Below are 27,992 nucleotides of genomic sequence, written 5' to 3'. Positions count from 1 at the left end.
TGCTGGTCCCTTGCTGGTTTATGCTGGTCCTTTGCTGGTTTATGCTGTTCCTTGACCAGTAACATGACCAGCATAAACCAGCAAAGGACCAGCATTAACCAGCAACATGACCAGCATAAACCAGCAAAGGACCAGCTTTAACCAGCTAAGGACAGCAAAGGACTAGCTTTAACCAGCTAGGGACCAGCATAAACCAGCTACATGACCAGCATAAACCAGCAAAGGACCAGCTAAGGACCAGCATAAACCAGCAAGGGACCAGCATAAAAAAGCTAAAACCAGCATCCCAGCACCAAAACATACCTAATCAGCATATGCTGGTTTTCTCAGCAGGATTGACCTGCATGATGGATCAGTAACAGTGAGCTGGATTAGAGTCTCTTTTTTACAGTCTATTTCCTCTTCATTACATTAATACTGTGTCAATGAAACAACATGTCAAAATAAATGTGTAATAAATCCTCGTATAGATAGCATAATCAGTTGTTTGTTTGTGTGTGTGTGTGTGTGTGTGTGTGTGTGTGTGTGTGTGTGTGTGTGTGTGTAGCTAATTCATTTGTAATATAGTTTTTTTTATACCACTACTTCGAACCAGCAGAAGGTTTAAAAAAAAAAACTCAGATGAACGGCAGAGAGAGGGAGAGAGAGAGTGTGTGTGTGTGTGTGTGTGTGTGTGTGTGTGTGTGTGTGTTTGTGTAACTAATTAATTTGTAATACCACTACTTCCTTTTTTTATTAATTTTTTTATTTATGAAATACAAAAAAGAAAGTGTCAGACACTCAGTGCGTGAAGTAAAAAAAAAAACTGGTCAGAGCCAATTGACGGTTTAAAAAAGGAAAAAAATTCAAAAACTTTTGCGAGTCGCTTTTACCAAGCACCACGTCAGTTAATCAAACCACGTCTGAACAAACCCCACGTTTACCAAAACTCTACTGGTTAAGTAAGTACTACAAACAAACCAAAGTAAAAAACAAACCTGAAGCTGAAGAAACCCTAAATGTTAACGAAAAAAAACCCCGCAAACCTGAGTGACAGGGAAAGAATGCGCTGTTCTCTTCTCTTCTCAGTGTTCTGTGTGTGTGTGAGCAGAGAGGGACCGTTCACATGTCGCGCCTAAAAACGCGTGGAAAACGCTAGGTGCGCCGCTTTCTTCCTTATCAACAAAGCGCTCGGGCGCTTGCGCTCTGAAAGCATCTGCCGTTTCTAAGCAACCATCAGCTGCGCTCTAGCTCCAAGCTTCGGTGCGCTTGCTGCATTCTGAAAAGGTGATTTGTTTTTATCTCGATGCGGCCCGGACGCGCCTGGAAAAAACAAGCGCGTCGCACCACGTCGCTTCCATTATGCGCGCGCAAGCCGCGCGTCTACATTTAAAATAACGAATTAGAGCGCGCAAAAGACGCTACATGTGAACGGCCCCTAAATCTGTATGTGTGTAGGGGAGGGGCGCTGTGATTAGTCTATCACAGAACGCAGACACAGTAAACTACCCAATGAGAATTTTTATTCAATCCGAGCACAGATATTGACTCGTATTACTCGTATGATACTCATACTTGGCAAAAGTGCTTTATCCGTGCCGGATACTCGTTTCAGCCGAGTATCCGGCTCAACTCTAATTTTCAGTTAAATTTCACCTCGGAGCTCTGAATAACTGGTAATGAAAATTCAATCTAAATTTACATCTGAAACTAATAAAATTGTTAGTCTTGATAATTTTGTATATGTGTTGGTTTTGTATTTATTCAGTTTTTAGATCAATTCTGACACAAATATTTCCTGTTGATAATTCACTCACCCCTCTGTCATTCAAGATGCTTATGTCTGTCTCTTTTTCTGTCAAAAAGGTTTTTGAGGAAAACATTCCAGGATTTTTCTACATATTTCGAAGGGAGCCAAAAGGTTGAAGTTCCAAATTTTATTGTCAATGCAGCTTCAAAGGGCTCTACATCATCCCATCCAAGGAATAAGGGTCACTGGGAACTTGTAAAGCCCTTTGAAAGCTGTATTGAAATTTTGAAACCTTTATCCTTGACCTTAATCCCACTGAAGTCCACTATATGGAGAAAAATCCTGAAATCTACTCATCAAAAACTTTACTTTCTTTTCGACTTAAAGACAGACAGATATGAACATCTTGGATTACATGGGGCTGAGTGAATTATCAGGAAATAATTTCTAATACTTTTAAGGTAAACATATTTAATTCAAAGTTTTGATGAAACTGTCCCATGGTTTTTTAATGTAATTGTGCCGTATTTCTTTTAAAAAAAAGCTGAAATGTAAAATGTAAATTTTATATGGCATTTGCACAGACTTTGAATTGCAGACTGTTTTTTGTCTTTTTAATAAAAATGTTAATTGTCCACCTTGAGCATGCTTTGACACTTTATTGAAGGTTTTTTAATTGTAATGAATTGGGGGAGGGGGTGCTGCAAGGGCACGGTATTGCCCTGTTCAGACCCACATAAGACCCTTATAGATCCCACTTAAAACCCATCTGGGCATCCACGGCTGGCCCCCATGTGGATCCCGGTTACAAACCCACTTTGAACCCCTTTGGGCAGGTGGAGTCCAAATGTGTTTGGCATGAATTGCCCAATTAGGACCCACATAAGACTGCCACATTTGCCGCCCATGAAGCCCTGGCTGGGTGGTGATAAAGGCATGAACAAGTCTCCAAGTCTTGACGGGAAACAAAACATCTAATTCTTGCAATGTTTTTGAGATGATAGTATGCCCATTTAGTTACTACTTTGACATGGCTACTGAAACTGAGGTCTGACACCAGAATCACACCAAGATTCTTGACTTGATTTTTAGTTTTTTGACCCCTAGCGTCAAGGTACGTATTTACCTTATGAACTTCATCTTTGTTTCCAAATGCAATGAGTTCTGTTTTCTCCTTGTTTAATTGAAGAAAGCTTTGGCACATCCAACTGTTAATTTCATCAATGCATTGGCAGAGAGAGTCAATGGGGCTGGGTGTCATCTGCATAGCTGTGATATGCAATTTGGTTCTTTCTCATTATTTGACTTAGTGGGAGCATATACAGGCTGAACAACAGCTGCACAAGAATTGAGCCTTGTGGGACTCTGAATGTCATGGATGTCCACTTAGACTTATGTTCTCCTTTACTCTCATAATAGCCTCTCCCTTCTAAGTATGACCTGAACTATTTGAGGACCATCTCAGAAAGCCCGACCCAGTTTTCCAGTCTATCTAGAAGAATGTTATGATCAACAGTGTCGAACGGAGCACTGAGATCTAGCAATATCAGCACTGATAGTTTGCCAGAATCAGAATTTAGGCGGATATCATTTATTAACTTTATGAGCACTGTCTCTGTGCTATGATGTGGTCTGAAACCAGATTGGAAATTATCCAGGTATCTATTTGAGTTTATGCAGTGGTTAAGCTGATTAAAAACATCCTTTTCGATAACCTTGCCTGAAAAAGGAAGATTAGATATTGGTCTATAGTTACTCAATATAGTGTTATCAACATTGCTATTTTTCCGAAGGGTTTTTGTTACGTAAGCAGACCAAACGAGAGAGATGAGAGTGAGTATTAACAGGTTTATTTTCAGCAGAGCAAGTTGAAGGTAATAGCGTGCAGAACCGGGTGAGTATAACAGCTCAGGGTGTGATTCTTGAAATGTAGCTGGATTGTGGATGATTAGCTGCTTTTCCTTTCCAGGGACGACGGGAGGAGGACCGGTGAAGATGACCACACTCACACACACAGCGTTGGAGTTCCGTCGACGGACTTACGGCTGACACACCGCTAACTGGAGACAAAGACTGGACTTGGACTAGAACAGACGAGAAGACAGGTAAGTAATCAGAAGCTAAGGATCACGGTAAGTTTAGTAGGGATTTGAGACCACTTAGAGTGAAGCTCAATGAGTCCGCTTCGTGCAAACGAGCCCGGACAATGATGGCTGTGTGTGAGGTGCTCTTGTAGTGAGATGATGATTGAGTGAAGGTGCATGATGATCAGTATTCAGGTGACTGTGATCGGGGCGTGATTGTGGGTGCAGAACCTGACCAATCCGTAACAGTTTTAACAGCTGCAGTTTTAAGGGAGTTTGGAAAGTCCCACAAAGTCCCAGAATAAGAGATCTGCTTCTAAACAGTTAGAGTGATGGTTCGGAGTAGATTTGACTACATTGCTTTGACTCGGCCGAGTGGTACGCTGTGTGGGCAGAAAGACACAATTGAGGCACGGTTCAAAAACATACCGTGTCGTCGGGGTCTCCCATCCAACAGCGAGGCCAGAGAAAGCCAATGGGGGAAAGGCGCCGCTGGGATGGAACCCAGGATCGCCTGTTTACAAGACAGGCGCTTTGACCAGCTAAGCCACGGTGCCTCCTCAGTGAGACCCGTTAGCCTGAAATGCTATCCTTCAAAAGCAGGTGAGAGGGTAGTGTTGCAAGAGAAACTGCCCACTGTCCTCGAGCTCCTCTGTGTCCCCTTTTGCCGTCCGTTTTTTGGTAAACACGAGCTCGGCTGTATTGTGGCGTGCAACCAAAGGCATTGCTGGGATTCGAACGCAGGATCTCCTGTTTACTAGACTAGCCGGGCAGCACGTTCGCCCTCCGGGAGGGCGACTCAGACGATCCAGGCTTCCAGAGAAGAGGCCAGGGGTTGGCTGACCAGGTGCTGGACAGCTTTAAGGCGTTTGCCGACAACTGAGTCGGGGCGGTTTGCAAAATTAACCACTCGCTATCGGAAAAGCTTGCGCTTGCTTTACTGGAAAATTGTCCAAGGCACTGCTGGGATTTGAACCCAGGATCTCCTGTTTACGAGACAGGCACTTTAACCAACTAAGCCACGGCGCCAAACCACGTGCAAGGCTGTCGGGAGGGTGACTCCAAGGGTCAAAACATCCAGAGGCTGGCACGCATAAAAGAGAATGTCAGCAAATTTCTACTCCCTGAGGGCAACTCTGCACAGTATGAGAGTTACAAGAAAGCCAAAATCCACAACTCTGGTGGGACTTGAACCCACAACCTTTGAATGGCCTCATCTGGCAGTTTAGAAGTCCAATGCGCTATCCATTGCGCCACAGAGCCCTGTAGGTCTGCCAGGATGGGACACTGAGCCCTTTTCTTACAGATTTGTGCCCGTCCAGCTCGGCTGAGTGGCACGCTGTGTAGGCAGAAAGACAGGTCCTCAGGTCTTTGCACAGTTTAGGCATGGTTCAAAAACAGAGTGTCGTCGGGATCTCCCATCCAACAGCGAGGCCAGAGACAGCCACTGATGGAAAGGCACCGCTGGGATGTGCTTTGACCAGCTAAGCCATGGCGCCTCCTTGGTGGGACCAGTTAGCCTAGGATCCTATCCTTCAAAAGCAGGTGAGAGGGTTGTTTTGCAAGGGAAACCGCCCGCTGTCCTCGAGCTTCTATGTGTCTCCATTCGCCGTAAAGCACGACGTTGGCTGTATTGTGGCGTGCAACCAGAGGCATTGCTCGGATTCAAACCTTCAGGGTCTGTGGCCGTCCAACAGTAAAAGAGTGCGTTCCCTCTCTGCAGGAAGGACAGGCCCTCGGGTCTCTGCACAATTGCAGTGTCCAGCGTCGTTTGAAAGGCAGAGGCACTGTAAGGGCCTCAGGTCCAAGCTGCCATTTGCAAGGCACCGCTGGGATTTGAACCCAGGATTTCCTGTTTACTAGACAGGCGCTTTAACCAACTAAGCCACGGCGCCAACCCGCATGCTAATTGTGGGGATGGTGTCTTAGACGATGCATGAATAAACACTTCGAACGTCCTGCTGCCTCCATTTGATGCAAGACAGTGATTGCCATACCTCACTGAATTGGTTCTTGGGCATGTTTTGCTAGCTTTTAAATATGATTGACATTTTCTTTAAATCAATTTACGCTGAGAACAGGAGGCCTCCAAATGGTTTCTGCTGTCCGATTGCAACATTGCGCATGATGGGCTTAACAAAATGGCAAAAATCACAACTCGAGCTCCTCTGTGTCCCCATTTGCCGTCCATTTTTTGGTAAACACAAGCTCGGCAGTATTCTGGCGCGCTACCAAAGGCATCGCTGGGATTCGAACGCAGGATCTCCTGTTTACTAGACTAGCCGGGCAGCACGTTAGCCCTCCGGGAGGGCGACTCAGACGATCCAGGCTTCCAGAGAATAGGCCAGGGGTTGGCTGACCGGGCGCTGGACAGCTTTAAGGCGTTTGCCGACAACTGAGTCGGGGTGGTTTGCAAAATCAACCACTCGCTATCCCTGTTTGCAGGTCACTTTTGAAAAGATTGCGCTTGCTGGACTGGAAAAACGTCCAAGGCACCGCTGGGATTTGAACCCAGGATCTCCTGTTTACGAGACAGGCACTTTAACCAACTAAGCCACGGCGTCAAACCGCATGCAAGGCTGTCGGAAGGGTTACTCCAAGGGTCAAAACATCCAGAGGCTGGCCAGGTGCTGGTACGCATAAAAGAGAATGTCTACAAATTTCTACTCCCTGAGGGCAACTCTGCACAGTATGAGAGTTACAAGAAAGCAAAAAGCCACGACTCGAACCCACAACCTTTGAATGGCCTCATCTGGCAGTCTAGAAATCCATTGCGCTATCCATTGCGCCACAGAGCCCTGTAGGTATGCCAGGCTGGGCCACTGAGCCCTTTTCTTACAGATTTGTGCCTGTCCAGTTCGGCTGAGTGGCACGCTGTGTGGGCAGAAAGACAGGTCCTCAGGTCTTTGCACAATTTAGGCATGGCTCAAAAACAGTCTCGTCGGGATCTCCCATCCAACAACGAGGCCAGAGAGAGCCACTGATGGAAAGGCACCGCTGGGATGCGCTTTGACCAGCTAAGCCACGGCGCCTCCTTGGTGGGACCAGTTAGCCTAGGATCCTATCCTTCAAAAGCAGGTGAGAGGGTAGTTTTGCAAGGGAAACCGCCCGCTGTCCTCGAGCTTCTATGTGTCTCCATTCGCCGTCCATTCGCCGTAAAGCACGACGTTGGCTGTATTGTGGGGCGCACCAAAGGCATTGCTCGGATTCAAACCCAGGCTGACCTTCCGGGTCTGTGGCCGTCCAACGGTAAGAGAGCGCGTTCTCTCTCTGCAGGAAGGACAGGCCCTCGGGTCTCTGCACAATTGCAGTGTCCAGTGTCGTTTGAAAGGCAGAGACACTGTAAGGGCCTCAGGTCCAAGGGAGGGCAAAAAGGTCCAAGCTGCCATTTGCAAGGCACCGCTGGGATTCAAACCCAGGATCTCCTGTTTACTAGACAGGCGCTTTAACCAACTAAGCCACGGCGCCAACCCGCATGCTAATTGTGGGGATGGCATCTTAGACGATGCATGAATAAACACTTCGTATGTCCTGCTGCCTCCACTTGATGCAAGACAGTGATTGCCATACCTCACTGAATTGGTTCTTGGGCATGTTTTGCTACCTTTTAAATATGATTGACATTTTCTTTAAATCAATTTACGCTGAGAACAGGAGGCCTCCAAATGGTTTCTGCTGTCCGATTGCAACATTGCGCATGATGGGCTTCACAAAATGGTAAAAAGCACGACTCGATCTCCTCTGTGTCCCCATTTGCCATCCGTTTTTTGGTAAACACAATCTCGGCTGTATTGTGGCACGCTACCAAAGGCATCGCTGGGATTCGAACGCAGGATCTCCTGTTTACTAGACTAGCCGGGCAGCACGATCGACTCAGACGATCCAGCCTTCCAGAGAAAAGGCCAGGGGTTGGCTGACCGGGCGCTGGACAGCTTTAAGGCGTTTGCCGACAACTGAGTCGGGGTGGTTTTCAAAATTAACCACTCGCTATCCCTGTTTGCAGGTCGCTTTCGGAAAAGCTTGCGCTTGCTGGACTGGAAAATCGTTCAAGGCACCGCTGGGATTTGAACCCAGGATCTCCTGTTTACGAGACAGGCACTTTAACCAACTAAGCCACGGCGCCAAACCGCATGCAAGGCTGTCGGAAGGGTGACTCCAAGGGTCAAAACATCCAGAGGCTGGCACGCATAAAAGAGAATGTCTACAAATTTCTACTCCCTGAGGGCAACTCTGCACAGTATGAGAGTTACAAGAAAGCCAAAAGCCACAACTCTGGTGGGACTTGAACCCACAACCTTTGAATGGCCTCATCTGGCAGTTTAGAAGTCCAATGCGCTATCCATTGCGCCACAGAGCCCTGTAGGTCTGCCAGGATGGGCCACTGAGCCCTTTTCTTACAGATTTGTGCCCGTCCAGCTCGGCTGAGTGGCACGCTGTGTAGGCAGAAAGACAGGTCCTCAGGTCTTTGCACAGTTTAGGCATGGTTCAAAAACAGAGTGTCGTCGGGATCTCCCATCCAACAGCGAGGCCAGAGACAGCCACTGATGGAAAGGCACCGCTGGGATTCGAACCCAGGATTTCCTGTTTACTAGACAGGCGCTTTAACCAACTAAGCCACAGCGCCAACCCGCATGCTAATTGTGGGGATGGCGTCTTAGACGATGCATGAATAAACATTTCGAATGTCCTGCTGCCTCCATTTGATGCAAGACAGTGATTGCCATACCTCACTGAATTGGTTCTTGGGCATGTTTTGCTAGCTTTTAAATATGATTGACATTTTCTTTAAATCAATTTACGCTGAGAACAGGAGGCCTCCAAATGGTTTCTGCTGTCCGATTGCAACATTGCGCATGATGGGCTTAACAAAATGGCAAAAATCACAACTCGAGCTCCTCTGTGTCCCCATTTGCCGTCCGTTTTTTGGTAAACACAAGCTCGGCAGTGTCCAAGGCTCCGCTGGGATTTGAACCCAGGATCTCCTGTTTATGAACCAACTAAGCCAAGGCGCCAAACCGCATGCAAGGCTGTCGGAGGGGTTAATCCAAGGGTCAAAACATCCAGAGGCTGGCCAGGTGCTGGTACGCTTAATAGAGAATGTCTACAAATTTCGACCACCTGAGGGCAACTCTGGACAGTATGAGAGTTACCAGAAAGCCAAAAAAATCTTTGTCGTTCGGTTCCTTTAGCACTGGACCTTAATCTAGGTCCTGGGGACCCCATGCTGAACTTTGTGTGTGTCCTCCTTATCTAACACACTAAGAACAGTTCTTTGAGTTCTCTACTAATGAGCTGATGATCTGAATCTGGAGTGCTAAATAAAAGACTCCACGTAATATGACGAGGTGGCCGAGTGGTTAAGGCGATGGACTGCTAATCCATTGTGCTCTGCACGCGTGTCCAGTTAAGTGAGCCGATGGTCTAAATCGGGAGTGTTAAATAAAAGCAACGCGCAAAATGAAAGGTGGTCGAGTGGTTAAGGCGACGCAAGGCTAATCTGTCGCGCTTGGCACGCCTTGATTTGTGTGGGTTCGAATCCCATCCTCTTCTTTTGATGCTTTAGCACCACTGAGAGCCCACTGGAACAGACAGGCCCAACCTGTTTACGATGGGTAGCGGCGAGCTGTGATTGTGCTGTAGTTTATTGATACCTGCCGCAAAGTCTTGAGAACATATTGACAAAACAACAAGTCTTCTGGCTCCGGCACGCTATGATCGGTGGACACCTCTTTGACGAGGACCAACAACCAGCCACGCCAATAAAAGGAAACAAAACGAAGCAAGACTATCTTTCTCAACAAGCCTCCAGAGAGACTGGCAAAAATTGCCGATGCTGACTGTATTTCAAGTCATCCCGGTGGGGTATTGGGTATTGACTTTGTGTCAACGTGGAACTTTTGCATTTACATTAATATTAGTCTGTTTCTTCTTATTCTGTGGTCACCGTAGCCACCAGATCCATTCTGTATTCCGATCTGATGGTCATAGCAGATGGTGGATCAGCACCTTCAGCCGAATGTCAGCGGATACTATGTCAACTAGATGAGCCGCAGAGATAGATCGTCAGTAAAGAAGGCATCCACATGCCACAGCAAACTACTCGAGCTGGTGAAAATGTTCACCAAACACCCGCCGCTGAATTCTTTTAGAGCAAGCCAGCTTATTGAAGGTGCACAAGATAAACACCCTGAGAAAGCTGTGCCTCGCAACCCTAAGAATGGCATAGGCGTTCATGGACACCTGACGCGCGTGCAAAACTACGGCATTTCACACTTCCCTGGGTGGGCTCGAACCACCAAGCTTTCAGTTAACAGCCGAACGCGCTAACCGATTGCGCCACAGAGACAGCCGCTGTTGCTTGCTGCCGCCGGATCACCGGTGTAAAAGCAAGGGTTAGGGTTAGTGATAGGGATTAAAATTGCTCGCACTAACAGCGACATCTGTTTTGAAAGATGTTTCCGGAGCTCGCAAAATCCACTCAGCCTGCGCGGCGAATGGGCACGCTGGAGCCCGCCACCCTTTTGGGAAGAAAGAGAGTCAACAGAGCCGCCCAACGTGGGGCTCGAACCCACGACCCTGAGATTAAGAGTCTCATGCTCTACCGACTGAGCTAGCCGGGCTGGTCGTGGGCTTCTTCACCGGGTCGGACCCAGTTTTCATCGGCCCCCAAATTACACAGGCGAAACGGAGGCTCTCGCGTTGTGCGAGACTGTCGAGCCCTCCCCGTGGGTAGGGCTTAGAGCAGGCTTAGAGTTTTCTTCTCTCGGTTTTGACCCAATCTGTTTCTGGGAAGCGCAGTTTGACCCAGCAGTGCGGGCCAACAACACGTTCTGTTTTGCCGCGTGAAGGCGGGTCAATGCTTTGGACAGCGTATGGTTGAGATGTGATTTTCCACCAATTTGGGGCACCTTTCTTAAGGAAATCAAGGATGATTTCATGGGAAATGGCAAACTGCTGTAGCGTTTGGCTAACAAGCCAAAGCTAAAAAGGATGTACCGGTGCCCCGTCGTCCGAGCAGAATCCACATTCGGCCGTAATCGGAGGTTACTACTAACGTTCGATTGTGTCTCATAGGGAGTTTGACGCAGGGCCTCAGTGGAAAACAGGCCCTCGGCGGCTGAAACAAAAGACGAAGAAGGCATCCACATGCACATGGTTCAGGAGTGTTAAACAAAGAAACCACGCAAGATGACGAGGTGGTCCAGCGGGTAAGGCGGTGGAAGGCTAATACATTGTGCTCGACATGCACTGGAAGCTTTAGCGCCACTGAGAGCCCACCGGACCAGACAGGCCCAACCTGTTTACGATGGGTAACGGTGAGCTGTAATTGCGCTGCAGTTTAATGATACCCGTCTTGAGGACATATTTACAAAACAACAAGCCTTCTGGCTCTGGCGCTCAATCATCAGCAGACACCTTTTCGACGAGAAACAAAACCTAAACAAAACAAGGCTATTTTTTCTCAACAATACTCTAAGCCTCCAGAGAGGCTAGCAAAAATTGCCAAAGCTGACTGTATTTCAAGTCATCCTGGCGGGGTATTGGGTAAAGTTTTCAACCAGCAATGATCGCGCCTCGGATAAACCTCATAGGCTACAATATTGCCTCTGCGAAAGAATGCCGGCGACGGTCGTGACCTTTGCAGGCACCTACGTGGATGTGAACCGACAAGGTGGTAGCAAGCTTTAAACTGCCGCACAAACAGTCTCCTGGCACGGGTTGCTGCACCGTGTTTCTACGGAACAGATTAGAGGTGTGTAAAAGATGGCTCATTCACTATTCCCTCTGTGCTCAAAACAGCCTGCTGAAAGCACAGCAGCAGCAGCTGAAAAGGTCCGCAGCATGGCCTCTCTCAGTCAGCAAGGGGGCGGGGAGGCCGAGTGGTTAAGGCGATGGACTGCTAATCCCATCCTTGTCGTTCAGTTCCTTTAGCACTGGACCTTAATCTAGGTCCTGGGGACCCCATGCTGAACTTTTTGTGTGTCCTCCTTATCTAACACACTCAGTTCAGTTCTTTGAGTTCTCTACTAATGAGCTGATGATCTGAATCGGGAGTGCTAAATAAAAGACGGCATGTAATACGACGAGGTGGCCGAGTGGTTAAGGCGATGGACTGCTAATCCATTGTGCTCTGCACGCGTGGGTTCGAATCCCATCCTCGTCGTTCGGTACATTTAGCAGTGATCCTCGGTCCTGGGGACCCCACTCTGCAATTTTTGTGTGTCTTCCCTGTCTGACACACTCAGTTCAGTTCACTGAGCGCTCTACTAATGAGCTGGTGGTCTGAATCGGGAGTGTTAAACAAAAGGACCGCGCAAAACGTAAGGTGGTCGAGTGGTTAAGGCGCTTGCAAGGCTAGCCCGTTGTGCTCGGCACGCCTTGGTTTGTGTGGGTTCGAATCCCATCCTCTTCATTTGATGCTTTAGCACCACTGAGAGCCCACCGGAACAGACAGGCCCAACCTGTTTACGATGGGTAGCGGCGAGCTGTGATTGTGCTGTAGTTTATTGATACCTGCCGCAAAGTCTTGAGAACATACTGACAAAACAACAAGTCTTCTGGCTCCGGCACGCTATGATCGGTGGACACCTCTTTGACGAGGACCAACAACCAGCCACGCCAATAAAAGGAAACAAAACGAAGCAAGACTATCTTTCTCAACAAGCCTCCAGAGAGACTGGCAAAAATTGCCGATGCTGACTGTATTTCAAGTCATCCCGGTGGGGTATTGGGTATTGACTTTGTGGCAACATGGAACTTTTGCATCTACATTAATATTAGTCTGTTTCTTCTTATTCTGAGGTCACCGTAGCCACCAGATCCATTCTGTATTCCGATCTGATGGTCACTACAGTCCCCCGGTTCCAGTCCGTACCAAGAGCAGATGGTGGATCAGCACCTTCAGCCGAATGTCAGCGGATACTATGTCAACTAGATGAGCCCCAGAGACAGATCATCAGTAAAGAAGGCATCCACATGCCACAGCAAACTACTCGAGCTGGTGAAAATGTTCACCAAATGCCCGCCGCTGAATTCTTTTAAAACAAGCCAGCTTATTGAAGGTGCACAAGATAAAGGCCCTGAGAAAGCTGTGCCTCGCAACCCTAAGAATGGCATAGGCGTTAGTGGACACCTGACGCGCGTGCAAAACTCCGGCATTTCACACGTCCCTGGGTGGGCTCGAACCACCAACCTTTCGGTTAACAGCCGAACGCGCTAACCGATTGCGCCAAAGCTGGGGAACAATAGTCTGTTAAGGGGGGGGGGGAAGAAAAGGAAGGAGGGGGGAGAAGGGGGAAAAGAGAAAAAGAAAGAAAAGAGAGAGAGAAAAGAAAAAAATGAGGAGAAAAGAAATGAAAGGGAATTTTATCTCTTTGTCCTTTAAAGCAATGTTTTTGGAGTGTAAATTTACAATAAATTATCTGAAAAAAAAAATGTTTTCTCTATTTTCCTGTACATTTATATGGGAGTAAGGATGATCACAAGCTTCCCAGTTCATATTACAGCGTTGCCATACATTGAAGTGTTTACTGAATGTTTTATTTATCAGTAATTATCACATGAATGATGTCCAAATGAATGAAATCACTTTTGAAATGACAAATTAATATTTTATTAGATTTATATTACTGATTATTGATATTTTATTCAAAGTTTTTGCACTTTAAATATATTTCTGCTGTAGTTATGTTCTAAAACTTATAGTACAAAATTTTTTACATTTATGTATTAAATCATCCCCAAATTTATCAACATTTTTAAAAGGGCATATAACTGTTTAATGATACTGTAACAATGACAAACAAAAAGAGTTATTTGATCATGACCAAACTTTTATTTTTCAATCAGTCATAGCCAATTATTCATTATTCTTTTTTTTTTTTTTTTTACATTTTTATTCTTATAGTTATGTTGCATGTGCAGAAAACAGAATAATATCTCTTAATAATACTTTCTATTGTCCATGACTCCTGTGCCTTTTTTTTGCAAGTGCAAAAGAACAGAAAACAGAACTATACATATAAACAAAACCGTCTTGTGCATCAACTGCAAGTGAAAAGAACAGAAAGCACAAAACAATACAAATGAATAAAACTTTAAAATATGAATGACTCCTGTGCATGTTTTGCAAGTGCTAAAGAACAGAAAACATAACTATACTATTAAATAAAACTGTCTTAATGTCCATGGCACTAGTGCATTCATTGCAAGTGCAAAAGAACAGAAAGCAGAAAACAATACACATAAATAAAACTTTATCCCCTTTCTTTTTTGGACTCTTATGGATGGCACAGGGCTTGAAATGGTCTCTATCAGGCGACAACAATCTGGCCACTGGGCAAGTGGGGCAGCGGTGGTGAATGTCTGCCTCTTCATGCTCTCCACCCCCAAAATCCAGCAGGTTCTGCCAACTATATTGCTCACCTAAGCAGAGAGAGCATATAATACATGGCAAATGAGAAAACAAAACAAGTGGTAGTGTTAACATATGACAGGTCAAGAAGAGAAACTGACCTGATGGTTGGTGAGAGCCAGAGATGGCTGATTCCTGAGCTCCACAAGATACTCCGCAAGGCTGTCCACTTTGTCCAGCAGACCAGCACTAGCCAAAGCCTGTGAGAAAAATACAACAAAAAGAAAAAAATGAAATCAACAACATTATGAGTAAAGTGAAGTGGGACAAAAAAAACAAAACAAATAAATATATATATTTTTCTAGATGTTTTTTTTTTTTTTTTGTCAACTTCAGACAAAAAGCAACAGGTCAGCACAAATTATTATGTTTTCCCTAGAAATTTTACAGTATTACATAAAACATAATTACATACATACATTAAATGAGATATTAACATACCACAGACTCGTCAGGAGATGCTGAGGCACCTGGCGTGAAGGAGGCATCAGGCTGAGTGGAGGACAGAGAGAAGCTTGGGTCATCAGTAAGACTCGACTCAGTAATGTCAAGTGTTTGGTCCAACCTGAAGCCCTCGTCTTCTTCATCCTCACCTTCATCCACATCCTCCAGCATGTTCTCTGTCTCTTCTGAGTCAGGGTCCACTACCAGGGGCTGTCCAGTCTGATCAAGCACCTCTCCTATGAAAAAATAATAATAAATAAAACACAAATACAGGATCAGTCAAAAGTTTGGACACTTTTTATTCATCAATGAATTCTGCAAAACGTATCAGTTTTCATTAAAAAATAAATACAAATATGCAGTACAAATTATATTGCTGTTTTTTCTGTATTTTGGATCAAATAAATGCAGGCTGAATGAGCAAAAGACACTTCTTTCAAAAACATTAAACACAGTCACGTGTAAAAATGTTTGACAAATAATGTACACATTCATATTCTACAATGAGATACAGGTAACTTTACCTTCTGATAGAGGTTGTACCACTTCCGCTGCCGTGGTGCTGGTCTGTTGCCTCCAGACGGACAAACCCCAGAGCTGGCAAAAGTCCTCAACCTGGCCATCCACTCGCCATCACCCATGACCTCGTGGCTGTAAGGGGAATTTTACAGTAAAAACACACAAGGACCAGATATGATGAACAAAAACCAGGAGTCAAAGATTCAATCAATCGAAGTAATGTTTACTGAAGAAAATAGTTTGCAGTTTCATCAGCAGAAGTCAGCTTCAACACTCTCGATGGAGTTCGTAGGCCGCTCTGAGTACATGTTCAAAACACCAGTAATTATACTCTAACAGAGGTTCCTAATTATGTCAATACATAGATTAGCAAGATCCGGATTGGTCCAGAACCTAGATAAGTGTGAAATATTCAACACACACATAAAGTCACACACAGAGGTCTTATATATCATCAAGGTTGCCTAGCCAGGCAAGAATCTTTATCAGTGTGGCTTGATACACGCACACTTAACAGTTAGAAAAATAGAACCAAACCAACAGGATTTCACTAATACAAGTCTAAGGGATTCGCATTTGATCAGTTATCAAGAACACATGTCATAGATGTCCCGATCACAGATGTCTTGGTCACAACTGCTCACGTAATCAGGAGGGTCATCCTGACCTCCTGAGGTGTGACCGCGGGTGTCTGAGAAAAGAGAAACTTCAACAAGCACAAATCTCATTCAGAGCACAATTTATTCTAACATCATGTGATTTTCTATTAAGACATCTTTCTAGCCACTACTAATATTAAACAACAAATTATATTAGGAGTTAAACACGGATTTATGAGCTAGATCATCTACTAAAAATGTGTAAGAATTAATAAGGATATTAATTTGTAAAAAGGGCATGATATCTCCCGACTTCCACTCCTTCAGTCCCCCGTATTAGACCAATTGTGGAGTCCAATACTCCACGTCCGGTCTACCAGGTGAGGTCACTACGGAAGGCGGAGTGTTTGAGTCATGCTCCCCTGGCGGGTCACAATCGTCTCTTCACCCCATCATGGACAAGCCGGAACCTAAAAATTCCGGTCCCCATGGCAGGGGCTCTCCCACCTTCCACTCAAAACAGGGCGTTGACGTTGTCTTTGGTCAATTGTTGATGTAAGCTGTTTGACAGCTTCAGCAGGCACATCTCTCCTTGTACAGGATTCACTGTCCTGCAGACATATTTAAAAACGTACAAGAAACAACAACGAACCATCATCCAAATAATTAAGACAGCTAGTCCTAGATATCCTCCAAGCGCGTACAAAACATACTTTAACACTTCCACAAACTCCTCTACCGAATCTGTCACGTCTGTAAAAACGTTCCTACTGTAAATGTAACATTCACTTGGTGCTCTCTTCGTCTTAGTTTTTCTGCTAGCAATAATTTCCAAACACAAATTAAGCCTATTTAAATGCACCTAGCAGTGACATTATAGACCATCGAAGTGGCGCTAAAGCAGTTACCTTTAAGATGGTCATGTAGTTGTTCCGTTCTAGTAATGGACTTGGTATCTGCGACAAAACATCTACAAAATTTGCCCACTTATAGTCAGCCTTAACAAATGATAATTAACAAACATCCTTATATATAAACATACTAAAATCAATCCCAACTATTGGCCAAAAGCATACTATACTTTTTTTTTCAACTCCAAGAATTATACTTCTTCAATGGAAACAATTCTTTAATTGGTCTGCTGCTTCTCACAACCCCTGTGAGCACAACTGAATATCTTTTCCCTTTAATAACTACACTGGAACTAAAAGTCCTACAGTGCCTGTAGTGCATTGTTGGCTGTCATTACCTTAGACACAATTGTCTTTACCTGTCTTATACAAATATAATGCCTCTTAGTTAATTTGGTAATATCTGAAAATCAAATGATTACAAGAATCACGCTTATTTATTCCCTGGAAGCCAAGCTAAATTAATAGGCATTCTCAAGATAGATATCCTATTTTTACAAAAACTATTATTTATAATATATAGTGCAAGAAGAGGGATTGTAAATCCACTCATTCATTCCCTATCATGGACCATTTTGGGGTCCAAAACAATGGCAGTCTAAAATAAACAAACCCAACATAAGTAATACCCAAATTAAGCCATTGTTAAAAAATAGAAAAAAAAGAATACATAATAATTATTCCCCTTAAACCTAAAATAGTTCATAATTGTTACTTAACAGCCCTTTTGTTATGTTTTGTCCAAATGACATTGTCAGTATACAACTTGTTATTGCCTTGCATATCATTATATCAGTGATACCCAAATGCCTAATTATTGTAATTTCAATCTTCTCAATTATCATACCATATTACTGTACTCCGATTACAGCATATAATTCAGGACTTTCAGCAAATTCTCAGGGCTTTGTTTAAAGGCAATTTGGTTCTCATTGTCTTGTCATTTAAAAATGGTTACAGGTCAAGCTACCTGATCAACGTCTTAAAAACCCTTGTCATTTGGCAATGATCATTATCATTAATTTCTAAAACTGACAGATTTCACAATTCTGTAGCCATATAAACAAATCTATTGCTTAGATGTAAACTGGCAAATATTATTTCCTCAGTTTCTAAAGCTGTTTTAAAACAGTGCACATTATCAACAGGCCCTGCCAGTGTTACTGTAATATTAATTTCGTTTGACTTGACAAGTGTTCATAAACGGTTCCAAACTTCCTAAAACAGTTTTGTTGTACATAACATTTATTAAAACTACTTGTCACCAAATTCCTCCATCAGCAGGTTATCCAGCAGATTCAAAATGTTTTGTAAAATTGTCTCTGTTCTATATAAACCAATCCAAACTATTACATCACCTCAGCCTTGAGACACAGACAGCCTTACAGCTGTGTTTGCCTTTAACCCATATTACTCTTAGAATGTATTAATTCCTCCTTTGTTTGCCCACCAGCCTTTCTTACTATAACTTGAGGGTGCTCTCTGGATAATCTGGTTAGTGACTTGGCCAATGTGTCACTGTTTCTTTGCCATCAAGTCTAAAACATTTACCTTTTATCATTCAGATACCAAACAGTTAGCTGTATTTTAATTTAGACCCTCAGTTAAATTTAGACATGGGTTTTTAACCCATTATGGATGGTAATTTCACAAATTCAATTTACCTAAACACTCTGAAACATATTAAACCAGAGAGTGATTCAAATCAGCATTATAAAGGACAAAATAAGTAGTTATTACTCATAACAGACCGAGCCAAATAACCAATCTATATAAAGCTCGTCCATGTTCTGTGTCCTCTTTTAATCATATTCACTAAGAATTAGGGGTGGGACGATACAGGTAACTCACGATTCAATTCTGTGACGATATGTGGCCCACGATAATGATAATATCACGATTCGCGATATCTACGATATTCAATATATTGGAAGAAATTTCATCAACGATATATCACGATATATGTGACTGAAAAAGAAAAAAATACCCATAATAAGGAAATCTTAAGCATTTATTAATGCCAACATTTTCAACACTGTGCAAAGAAATATGCTTTTGCATAATAACTCACTGCCTCCTGGTCTTAAATGTAAACACTGTACAGCTAGACACATAAAAGTGCCTGAACATTAAAAAAACAACATGAACATTAACTAACATGTGTAAACCATGATACTGAAACATCAGTAGTAAGTTACTGTAAAGTGCTTTATGTTAACCTGGACAGTGGTCACATCAAGGCATATTCTTCTTGAGGAACACTTTCACACATACTCCGTCTGAAGTCCGTGTGCGATGCAGAAGCAGCACAGACTCGTTTTGCTTTCACACAGAACACATAAACAACGTATTATTCAATGCACTTGAATGCACTTGCACACCGCTTCTGGGACGTACTGCCGGACAGCAACCGCGTGCAGTGTGAATGCTCTAATCCGTTAACATGGGTGCGGAAAAAAATACTCAACGCATACGCACTGCAGACGGAGTATGTGTGAAACAGGCGTAACTGATCAGCATGCTCAACTAGCGGGTGCGTCTCTGTTTGGTTTTCGTTATTTTCCGCCATTTTTCTCACTTCTCTTTTTCTGCGCTTCTTCTCTGTTATTGTTAGATAACTTGTGTTCTTCACTGGCCGCTGCTTCTGCCACTTTACCCCTATTTACTCGAACAGCGCCCCCCGCAAACAGAATGGTAGATATTGGGTAGTGACAGTGACACTGACGACGGGTAAATTAATCATTTTGTGTTGTAATAAAATATCGATATTGGCCGTTAGTGTATCGATTATTTATTGCGACAGAGAGCACAACAATATATTGCAATATCGATTTTTTTCCCCACCCCTACTAAGAATGATCAACTTTTGTTAAGTTTGCCATTATATTTAACCCAACAGTCATCATTCCAGATGTTATGTGCACAATGTACACTCAAAAGCAACATAATCGTTCCCCAAATCAACAACAAGCAATTCATATGTTAGGTTACGATTTTGGATTTAAACTATTTTTCCCTGCCAGTTTTACATAGTTTTTACCTTGCCTCTTTTCCAGTCTCAATGCTAGTCATGGCTTTGTTTTGGTTGAACTTATTTAGCAGGCCGATAAGAGAGGCAGAGTTCCATCCTTGCCTCCACTCAAGCAGTCTCTCTCTCTCTCTCTCCTGCTGTGCAAATTATCATTTGACAGCTTTACCAAACATTAACTTTGACTATCATACTAAAAACATTGCAATAGAACACTTTATTTACCAAAGCTAAAAGTGTTACAGCTTCTATCTCAAATCTCAATTTAGATTATTTAAAATCAATTATGCTAGCAGCATTTTTTTTCTTTAAATTGTTTACTTTAAATGCTTAATTTACTTAACCTTCATTTATCCAGACTATCTGTTCAATCAGCAAAAGCAGTCTTCATCTTTAGCCACCACCATGTCTTGTAATTATCCTATGCTATGTCTAAGGACCTGCAAGAGTAAAAACTGATATAGACATATTAGTTTAATATCATCTTAGCCTCATTGATTCAGGAATTTATCATAATGTTGAATCCACAAATGTTATGCAGTTCTTGTCAGTAAAGCAACCTACTTCATCCTGACATGAATAAAGATATTTTGTAATGTCTTACTAGAGATAATGGCTGCCATCACATGGTCTCAGATGGTTTTTGAAAGCCCATTGCCATTAAATCTTAATGAATAAGCTCCTTTTCCTCAAGGTGTAATGCCCTGGCATGTTTTCATCAGGTTGTAGATGGTTGTCACAATCAAGCAATGCGGTTGCTGGTGATCAGGTCTGGAGGAGCGCACATTTTAGAGGCAGATGGCTGTAATTTCTTACAGATCCCCTCTTTACCGATGCTTTAGGCCTATTCAGCATCCGCTCAACTCCGCTACCATCTCAAATATACACCTCCCTTCTCGGGCAGGTGCCCAGTGGCGGTGACCCCCTGCCTTAGGTTGCCCTCCGCTTGGCCAAAAGAGGATCTTACCCGTCATTGAGAAATCACCTCATTCACACTGGTAACCGCTCTTTCCACGTGGGACAGTGCTGTACTGTTCAGTGCTTATCATTAACAGTTGAATTTTTGTTCAGTGGTTAGTTGTGCTCTTCAGGCTATAAGACCTACAGGCGAAATCTATCAACACCTGCCCGAACTCACGTTCAGGTGAAGCAGTCATTTTATGTTTGGCCTTTCGCATGCTTTTAGCGGACAGAGCAATAGGATAGTGAGAATAGTTGAAAGAGCCCAAGACGGGATTCGAAGTGGAGTCGTCAGAGTTGCAGCTGCGCCACACGTCAGTGCGCTAACCACGAGACTATCAGCGCCGACAGAAACCGGAAGTGATGTTCCGTAGTTATAATTATAGTTCTACGGTGATCAGGCGGGGCCGCTTTTAAAATGTATTTCATTTTTATTTAGTTAATTAATTTGTGTCCCTTTTCACGCTTTTAACGGACAGGACAGTAGAACATTTCCAAAAGTCAATCATACTGCGTTTAACCTATTAATATTTCTGAATGTGACCGTATGTATGACGGCTGTATTGACTTGCTCTGCTTAGGTGAGTTCACGCTTTCTTTTTCAGCTTTCAGAGAACCCAAAGAAAAAGAGGGAGCAGTCTGACCTGAGCCAGCTTCTTAATACTTGAGCCACTGGACCGCTTGTACTCTGATATCAGACTCCTAAAACATATCGTTTTTAAGATTGCATTCCTTTTTTTATCCCACTTTAATTTTCTAAAGAATGAGCTTTTTGTCACTGACTGTTAAACTGTTTCAAAAAAAAAAAAAAAGAAAAAGAAGCTGTTGAAAATGTGTCTTTTTCACTTTAAATGGGGTTTTGCCGCACATGGAAATGCATGATCACTATGTCATTATGTTGATTTAATATTTCATGATTTTCTGTAGAACTCTCGACTTTGTTTCAGCATTAATTGCCGGTGCCAAAGCAATATGGAGCCAGCATGACTTTGTCACAATAATTCAATGGGGGTTAGCGTTGACACGGTGACTTAACATTGAACCAGGTGTTGCTGGCTATCTCGGATCTATGTCTCAATAAACGGCTTTTCAGCACTGCAAACCTAGTCATAATTTATTACTCCTCCCCGCTGGAGGAACGTCCTCATGGCAGCTATGCGTTTAAACCGGGCGTGCCTCACACGTCCTCAAAAGTGAAGCTTCGGGCTCTTTGATCGCCCCCTGGTGGCTGGCTGTAGTACAGGTCATAAACCCCGCCCTCTCCATGTAAACGAACGGGACTTGAGTCAAAATAAAAAAAATAATTACACTTCCAATACAATATTAGGCTGATATACGTTCCGTTGTTGATTTTTGTGATACGTTTGATTTTAGCTAGTAATTTGATGCTATAAAAATGGGGCGTGTCATCATAATTGACAGATATGATTGACAGCTTCTGTGACTGTTGGAGCTTCGAGAGCAAATTGAAGATACAGCTAACTATTAATATTCGATTTCTGTGGTGTTTCACACCGACAAAATGAGTTGTTCAGCAGTAAACTGTTCTAACCGACCTACAGGATCTGATGGATCACTGCGTTTTTTTCGGTAACGTTAAATGCGGGCTTTATAAGATAAATAACAAATGTTAGGATAAGATAACACGCCTAACGTTAGCCATGACGGGAAAAAGCATAAGCAGCTGATCGTTATCTGGCATACTAATTATTTTTATGGGTATAAAATAATAATCTGGAAGACAAAACTAATGATAGCCTACTCTAATTAATTATAGAGTAACGATCACCTGTACCGTTAGTTGAACTTGATTTAAAATGGCGTTTCTGATATTTTAAAGTTGTTTCTAGTGGCATATTATTTAGTTTATCTAACAGGTGTAACTTTAAAGTGTCATATATATATATATATATATATATATATATATATATATATATATATATATATATATAATACATCAATTACAATATGTGTCCTGTGTAAACAGTAGTTATTTTGACTTATCCCTATGTATTATAGTATTCTAGTAATTTATTTGGAAAACGAAGAATGTACATTATGAAACATTCAAATAAATGTGAATTCCACTTTGCCAGATGAAATTAAGCCATCATTTCCACTCAATCAAAAAAGGAAGGCGGAAAATAGAATTAACAATATATAAAAAATAAATAAATAAATAATAAAAAAAAAAAAAAGATAAGAAATTGATCAGATTTTGTTATAGTGCAGGGATGTGATATGTAAATATTCTGTTGATATTTAGAAATTTCTTGCTATGTGTACTTATCTGTACTTTAGCTAACTAGGCATATGAACATTATTAATGACTTAAAATTTGCAAAAGTAATGTGAAGCATCAATATAAGCGTCAATATAAAATTGTCAAAAGGCAGCTAATTGAAACAGTGAAAGTAGCTACATGTGTTTTGCAGTTTTCCTTTAGGTGAGCATGACGCAGAAAGGCTCAAACAATGGGTGGTGAACATGAGACGAAAGGACTGGAAACCAACAACCTCATCTCGTCTTTGCAGTGCTCATTTTGAAGAGCATGCTTTCACCAAGGACTTAAAGGTAAATAAAAATCTGCAGAATAACTGTGATGCCAATGTGGCTAAAAAAAACATTGCATTCAGATGATTAGATTTATCCCAAGCATACATTTGGTTCAGTGGATTGTAATTTGTCATAACTGCTTGGAGACATTTAAATATTTTGAATAGTTTAGCAATGGAATGTGCATTTTTTTTTTATTTTTACATTAAAATAATGTTCAAAATTTAATTTGACATCTTCATTGGAAAATGGACAACATTTTGTAAACATATTTGTCAATGTCATTAAATTAACTGATGAGATCAACTGAAACAAAATTATCCATATCCTTTCTTAAGACAATTCTAGTTATATAGTTATATAACTATGTAATTATAGTAATTAGAAATATAATTGTATTTTTTTTCTTTCCTTTTTCTTTTCTTTAGGGGAATCAGCATCTGAAGAGTACAGCAGTTCCAACCATTTTTTCATTTCCTTGTCATCTGGTGAAGTCCTCTTCTACAGTGGTAAGACGCAAAATTTTTGAGAGTAATAGTTCAGAGGTAAGTGGCTCCTCTCTTTTGGTCTGCAAAGATGCAGGAGACAATAAGGATTCTCCGTTTGACAAGTGTATTAGCCTGAAATCTACTGCCGATTACAGCAATGTCACCCCGACTGAAAATGCCAATGGGAACATCCTATTTAGCAATGACATCTGTCCTTGTGACACTGCTGTAAGAGTAGATATCCATGAGGATCATAGTTATGCAGCTTCAGCTGCTAGAAATGCAAAAAAACACTGCTTTCTAGAGGATCACAGCTACAACCTAGGGTCTCCAGGGTCTTTGAAACGGAAAAATCAGGCCACTGAGAAAATTCTAAGAACATACCAAAAAAAGCTTACAAAAAGTCCAGGCGTTTAAAAAAGAAGATCTCCACCTTAAAGGATGTCACTACAGAACTCAAGAAGAAGCTGTTGATATCCAATGAATGTGCTTCTTTGCTTGAGTCAATTGATGAAGTGCCAAAGCACATCTTGTTGAATATACAGCAGGGGAAAAAAACAGCTAAGTACTCAGAGGAGCTGAGGCAGTTTGCCACCACACTACATTTTTATTCCCCAAAGGCATATGACTATGTGCGTGACAATTTTCAGAAAGCTCTGCCACACAGTCACACCATTCGCAACTGGTACAGCAGCGTCTCAGCCGATCCTGGATTTACTGTGGCATCTTTCACAGCACTAAAAAGTCATGTAGAGGAAAACCGAGAGAAAGGAAAAGAAACAGTCTGTGCCCTAATGATGGATGAAATGTATATTCACAAAATGACTGAATTTGCAGGAGACCAGTTCCATGGCTATGTGGACATAGGCACTGGAGAAATTGACAACACACTGGCCACCCAGGCCTTGGTTCTCATGGTTGTGGCTGTAAATGAGTCATGGAAAATTCCCATAGCATACTTTCTCATCACAGGTATGGGTGGATCAGAGAAGGCCAATGTCATTAGGGAGAGCCTTAGCAGGCTTCATGAGGTTGGTGTCAAAGTTGTCTCTCTTACGTGTGATGCCCCCACAAGCAACATGGCTATGATAAGGGAACTTGGCGCTGGCCTAAATATCAACAACATGAAGCCCTACTTCTTGCATCCAGAGGACCCTACACTTAAAGTACATGTGATCCTGGATGCATGCCACATGCTAAAGCTTCTTCGTAATGCCTTTGCATCTTCCCTAGAATTTGAGACAGAAGATGGAAGGAAGATTAAATGGAAGTACATAGAAGCCCTCAATGAACTTCAAGAGAACGAAGGTCTGCGACTGGGTAACAGGCTAAGGATGGCTCATTTACAATGGAGAAAACAAAAAATGAAAGTCCACCTGGCAGCACAGATCTTCAGCTGCAGTGTGGCAGATGCCATAGAGTTCTGTGAGCAAGGCTTGAAGATGGATGAGTTTAAAGGTTGTGCTGCAACTGTGCAGTTTTTGCGCACTGTAGATGCAGCTTTTGATGTACTGAACAGCAGAAATCCTCTTGGAAAAGGTTTCAAAGCCCCAATGAAGCCAACAACTAAAGACAGGGTTGAAACCATTTTACATCAGGCAGAAACCATGCTCCATGGATTGAAGGTCCAGCAGTACAACAAGATGGTGCCACTTCACACCACCAAAAAAAGGACTGCAATATATGGCTTCATTGCTAATGGCAGAAGTGCACTTAACATCTACCGTGATCTTGTTGAGACAGCCAATGCACCATGCAGATATCTTCTCACCTACAAACTAAGTCAGGACCACTTGGAGCTCTTCTTTGCTGCCATAAGAGCAAGAGGTGGTCACAATGACAACCCAAATGCTAGGCAGTTCAGAGGAGCATACAAACGCCTACTTGTGAGGCATCAAGTGAAAACTGGCACAGGGAACTGTTTGCTTCGAGACAGCACTTACATCCTCAACTCAACACCTGAATCTGTAAATGTTGCACGAAGATTGGAAGTGCAGTTGGTGGAAGTGGGTGTGACTGAAGATGATACAGTTCCTGATCTTCCTGATGTATGCAGCCTTTCTGAATACAAAGAGGCAGCAATCAGCTACATCGCAGGATTTGTGGTGAAAAAGATGAAAGAGAAAATCACCTGCTTGCCATGCTCACAGGCATTAACAACTGATGGTGCTGCACATGATTTCATTCATCAAAAAGATAGAGGTGGTCTGCAGAAACATTCACCAGGCATGGTGTCTGTATGTTTGGCCACAGAGAAATGTATTCAGAGAAGGATCACAACAAGTGGAGGTCAGCTTCCCTGTGGACGTGGAATCACATTAGCCATTTCCAGTGAGGTGCTAGCAGATTGTGCCGAGAGAGATCTTTTCCCACAACTACACAGCCATATGTTTGCTACATGTGTTGAAATGAATCATATTCATCTATTGGTAAAAATGGCCTCTGTGTGGTACTGCAAAGTCAGATTTAACCACTTTGCAAGAAGGAAAACTGAAATGGCAAAAGACGGTAAAATGGTTCGCAGACAGCTGACTAAATTGATCCATTTTTATGGGGAATAATTGGAGAATATTTGTAGCTGTCACATTTTTCCATCTACCATCTGTTGTTTTCATTGCTGCACAGCAAAATCCCCAGTGTTAATTTAACACACTGAGTGTGAACTCATATAAACACTGAATCAGTGTTAAAGTAGTGATGACTGATCATTATTGAAGACACCTGATGTTAATAAGCAGAATCGCCAAAGGAGAAAAACTTTTTAAGGAAATTTTTTTTTAAACAATCGTTATAGTGGTCAGTGTTTGCATTAGTTGGTCTCTTGACCCTTACGTCTTTAATGTTAGATAATGTTTTGCTGCTGTAGCTGAGTTAAAACAGCCAGACAAGGCAAAAGCTAAATTCATCAGGTGGTTATGATTATGCTTTAACATTTTCATTACTTAACCTGAATCACTGAACTCACCTAGAGTATAATCTCAAGAGTTATATTTCCTTTGCTGATTGTAACTGCTTGGTGAATCCACAATTTTGTGAATATATTTTCTGTACATTTTGGAAAGATTTCATACAACCCTTTTTTAATGATAAAAAAATATTTCACATACACACTCATAGACATCAAGAATCAGTGTATGAATCTCAACAACAGTGACAATCAACATATTCAGATAAACAGATCAACTCTGAACATCAACAAAACAAGCTACTAAAAAGTCACATAAAAACAAACTAAAATAGTAAGAATGTAGTAAGAGCTTAAGTCACTACATGATGGACATTTCAAAACACAGTCAACGCCACTTGATGACTTTTGTTTGTTGGCTTGTCTGGCCAACAAACAATTTGACAGTAACAGCAACCAAACAGGGTCAAGAGCCCAACTAATTCAAACACTGACCACTATAATTGTGATTTTCTTTTTTGGTGATTCTGCTTGTTAACATCAGGTGTCTTCAATAATGTTCAATCATCATTAATCACCTAATTATCTCATTAACTTCAACACTGCTTCAGTGTTTATATAAGTCCACACTCAGAGTGTTAAATTAACACTGGGGATTTAGCTGTGTGGTAATGATTCATGCCTCCACTGACTCCACTGATTCTCCTGAAGTTTTGCTGCTCTTGCTTCAGCTTCTGCTGGTGGTGATGATTTACAGTCCGCATAAACAGGACTGAATCATTCACAGAAGGCACCTAGACTCCACTGATCCTCCTTAAGTTCTGCTGCTGATGGTGATGATTTACAGTCCGCATAAACAGGACTGAATCATTCACAGAAGTCACCTAGACTCCAATCCGCTGCTGATGGTGATGATTTACAGTCCGCATAAACAGGACTGAATCATTCACAGAAGACAGAAGACTCCACTGACCCTTCATTTTCTTTAATATGTGGTTGTTGTTGTTGTTTTATTATCTGCTCAGTCACAGGAAGCCATTGTAAATAACTTGTTGTACTGTAAATAAGTTTAATCTAGTCATATATTTTCTCATATTAAGTGCTTACCTTTAAAATCATCAGAACTTTGTTCTTTCTAAGTGTAAATAAGTATTTCTGTTTTGTTTTAAATAGTTTGCACTCTAAAGTTTCGAGTTACCATTACATGACTTTATAATTTTTTGTTCAAGAATAAAAAAACAAAAAATACAATACCAAAAAAAGTAGTTCTTTCATTTACTTTTTGAGAAATGTTATTTTATTTGTTACATGTTTCAATAAATGTTATGTTTTTGTTGTTTTGTTAATGTTTTGGT

The 27,992-nt window shown here is 42.2% G+C and overlaps 12 non-coding genes across 12 annotated transcripts; 1 reads left to right on the top strand and 11 right to left on the bottom strand.

Moving 5' to 3' along the window:
- Positions 1-4,297: 4,297 nt before the first annotated feature.
- On the bottom strand, positions 4,298-4,370 carry trnat-ugu (transfer RNA threonine (anticodon UGU)). The gene has a single exon. It is a non-coding gene; the product is annotated as a tRNA-Thr (tRNA).
- A 398-nt stretch (positions 4,371-4,768) lies between these two features.
- Positions 4,769-4,842, bottom strand: trnat-cgu (transfer RNA threonine (anticodon CGU)). The gene has a single exon. It is a non-coding gene; the product is annotated as a tRNA-Thr (tRNA).
- A 144-nt stretch (positions 4,843-4,986) lies between these two features.
- Positions 4,987-5,076, bottom strand: trnar-ucu (transfer RNA arginine (anticodon UCU)). Its single transcript is given in 2 exon segments — positions 4,987-5,022; positions 5,040-5,076. It is a non-coding gene; the product is annotated as a tRNA-Arg (tRNA).
- Positions 5,077-5,634: 558 nt separating this feature from the next.
- On the bottom strand, positions 5,635-5,708 carry trnat-agu (transfer RNA threonine (anticodon AGU)). Its single transcript has one exon. It is a non-coding gene; the product is annotated as a tRNA-Thr (tRNA).
- A 595-nt stretch (positions 5,709-6,303) lies between these two features.
- Positions 6,304-6,377, bottom strand: trnat-cgu (transfer RNA threonine (anticodon CGU)). The gene has a single exon. It is a non-coding gene; the product is annotated as a tRNA-Thr (tRNA).
- Positions 6,378-7,207: 830 nt separating this feature from the next.
- On the bottom strand, positions 7,208-7,281 carry trnat-agu (transfer RNA threonine (anticodon AGU)). Its single transcript has one exon. It is a non-coding gene; the product is annotated as a tRNA-Thr (tRNA).
- Positions 7,282-7,862: 581 nt separating this feature from the next.
- Positions 7,863-7,936, bottom strand: trnat-cgu (transfer RNA threonine (anticodon CGU)). Its single transcript has one exon. It is a non-coding gene; the product is annotated as a tRNA-Thr (tRNA).
- A 144-nt stretch (positions 7,937-8,080) lies between these two features.
- trnar-ucu (transfer RNA arginine (anticodon UCU)) lies at positions 8,081-8,170 on the bottom strand. The gene is given in 2 exon segments: positions 8,081-8,116; positions 8,134-8,170. It is a non-coding gene; the product is annotated as a tRNA-Arg (tRNA).
- Positions 8,171-8,363: 193 nt separating this feature from the next.
- On the bottom strand, positions 8,364-8,437 carry trnat-agu (transfer RNA threonine (anticodon AGU)). Its single transcript has one exon. It is a non-coding gene; the product is annotated as a tRNA-Thr (tRNA).
- A 1,923-nt stretch (positions 8,438-10,360) lies between these two features.
- On the bottom strand, positions 10,361-10,433 carry trnak-cuu (transfer RNA lysine (anticodon CUU)). The gene has a single exon. It is a non-coding gene; the product is annotated as a tRNA-Lys (tRNA).
- An 858-nt stretch (positions 10,434-11,291) lies between these two features.
- Positions 11,292-11,432, bottom strand: LOC141326990 (U4 spliceosomal RNA). The gene has a single exon (XR_012354314.1). It is a non-coding gene; the product is annotated as a U4 spliceosomal RNA (small nuclear RNA).
- A 463-nt stretch (positions 11,433-11,895) lies between these two features.
- Positions 11,896-11,977, top strand: trnas-gcu (transfer RNA serine (anticodon GCU)). Its single transcript has one exon. It is a non-coding gene; the product is annotated as a tRNA-Ser (tRNA).
- The last annotated feature ends 16,015 nt before the right edge of the window (positions 11,978-27,992 follow it).

Source organism: Garra rufa, chromosome 2, assembly GCF_049309525.1.
Source record: "Garra rufa chromosome 2, GarRuf1.0, whole genome shotgun sequence".
NCBI lineage: Eukaryota > Metazoa > Chordata > Actinopteri > Cypriniformes > Cyprinidae > Garra > Garra rufa.
The sequence above is the reverse complement of the archived record's forward strand: the minus strand, read 5'-3'. Positions and strand labels throughout refer to the sequence as shown.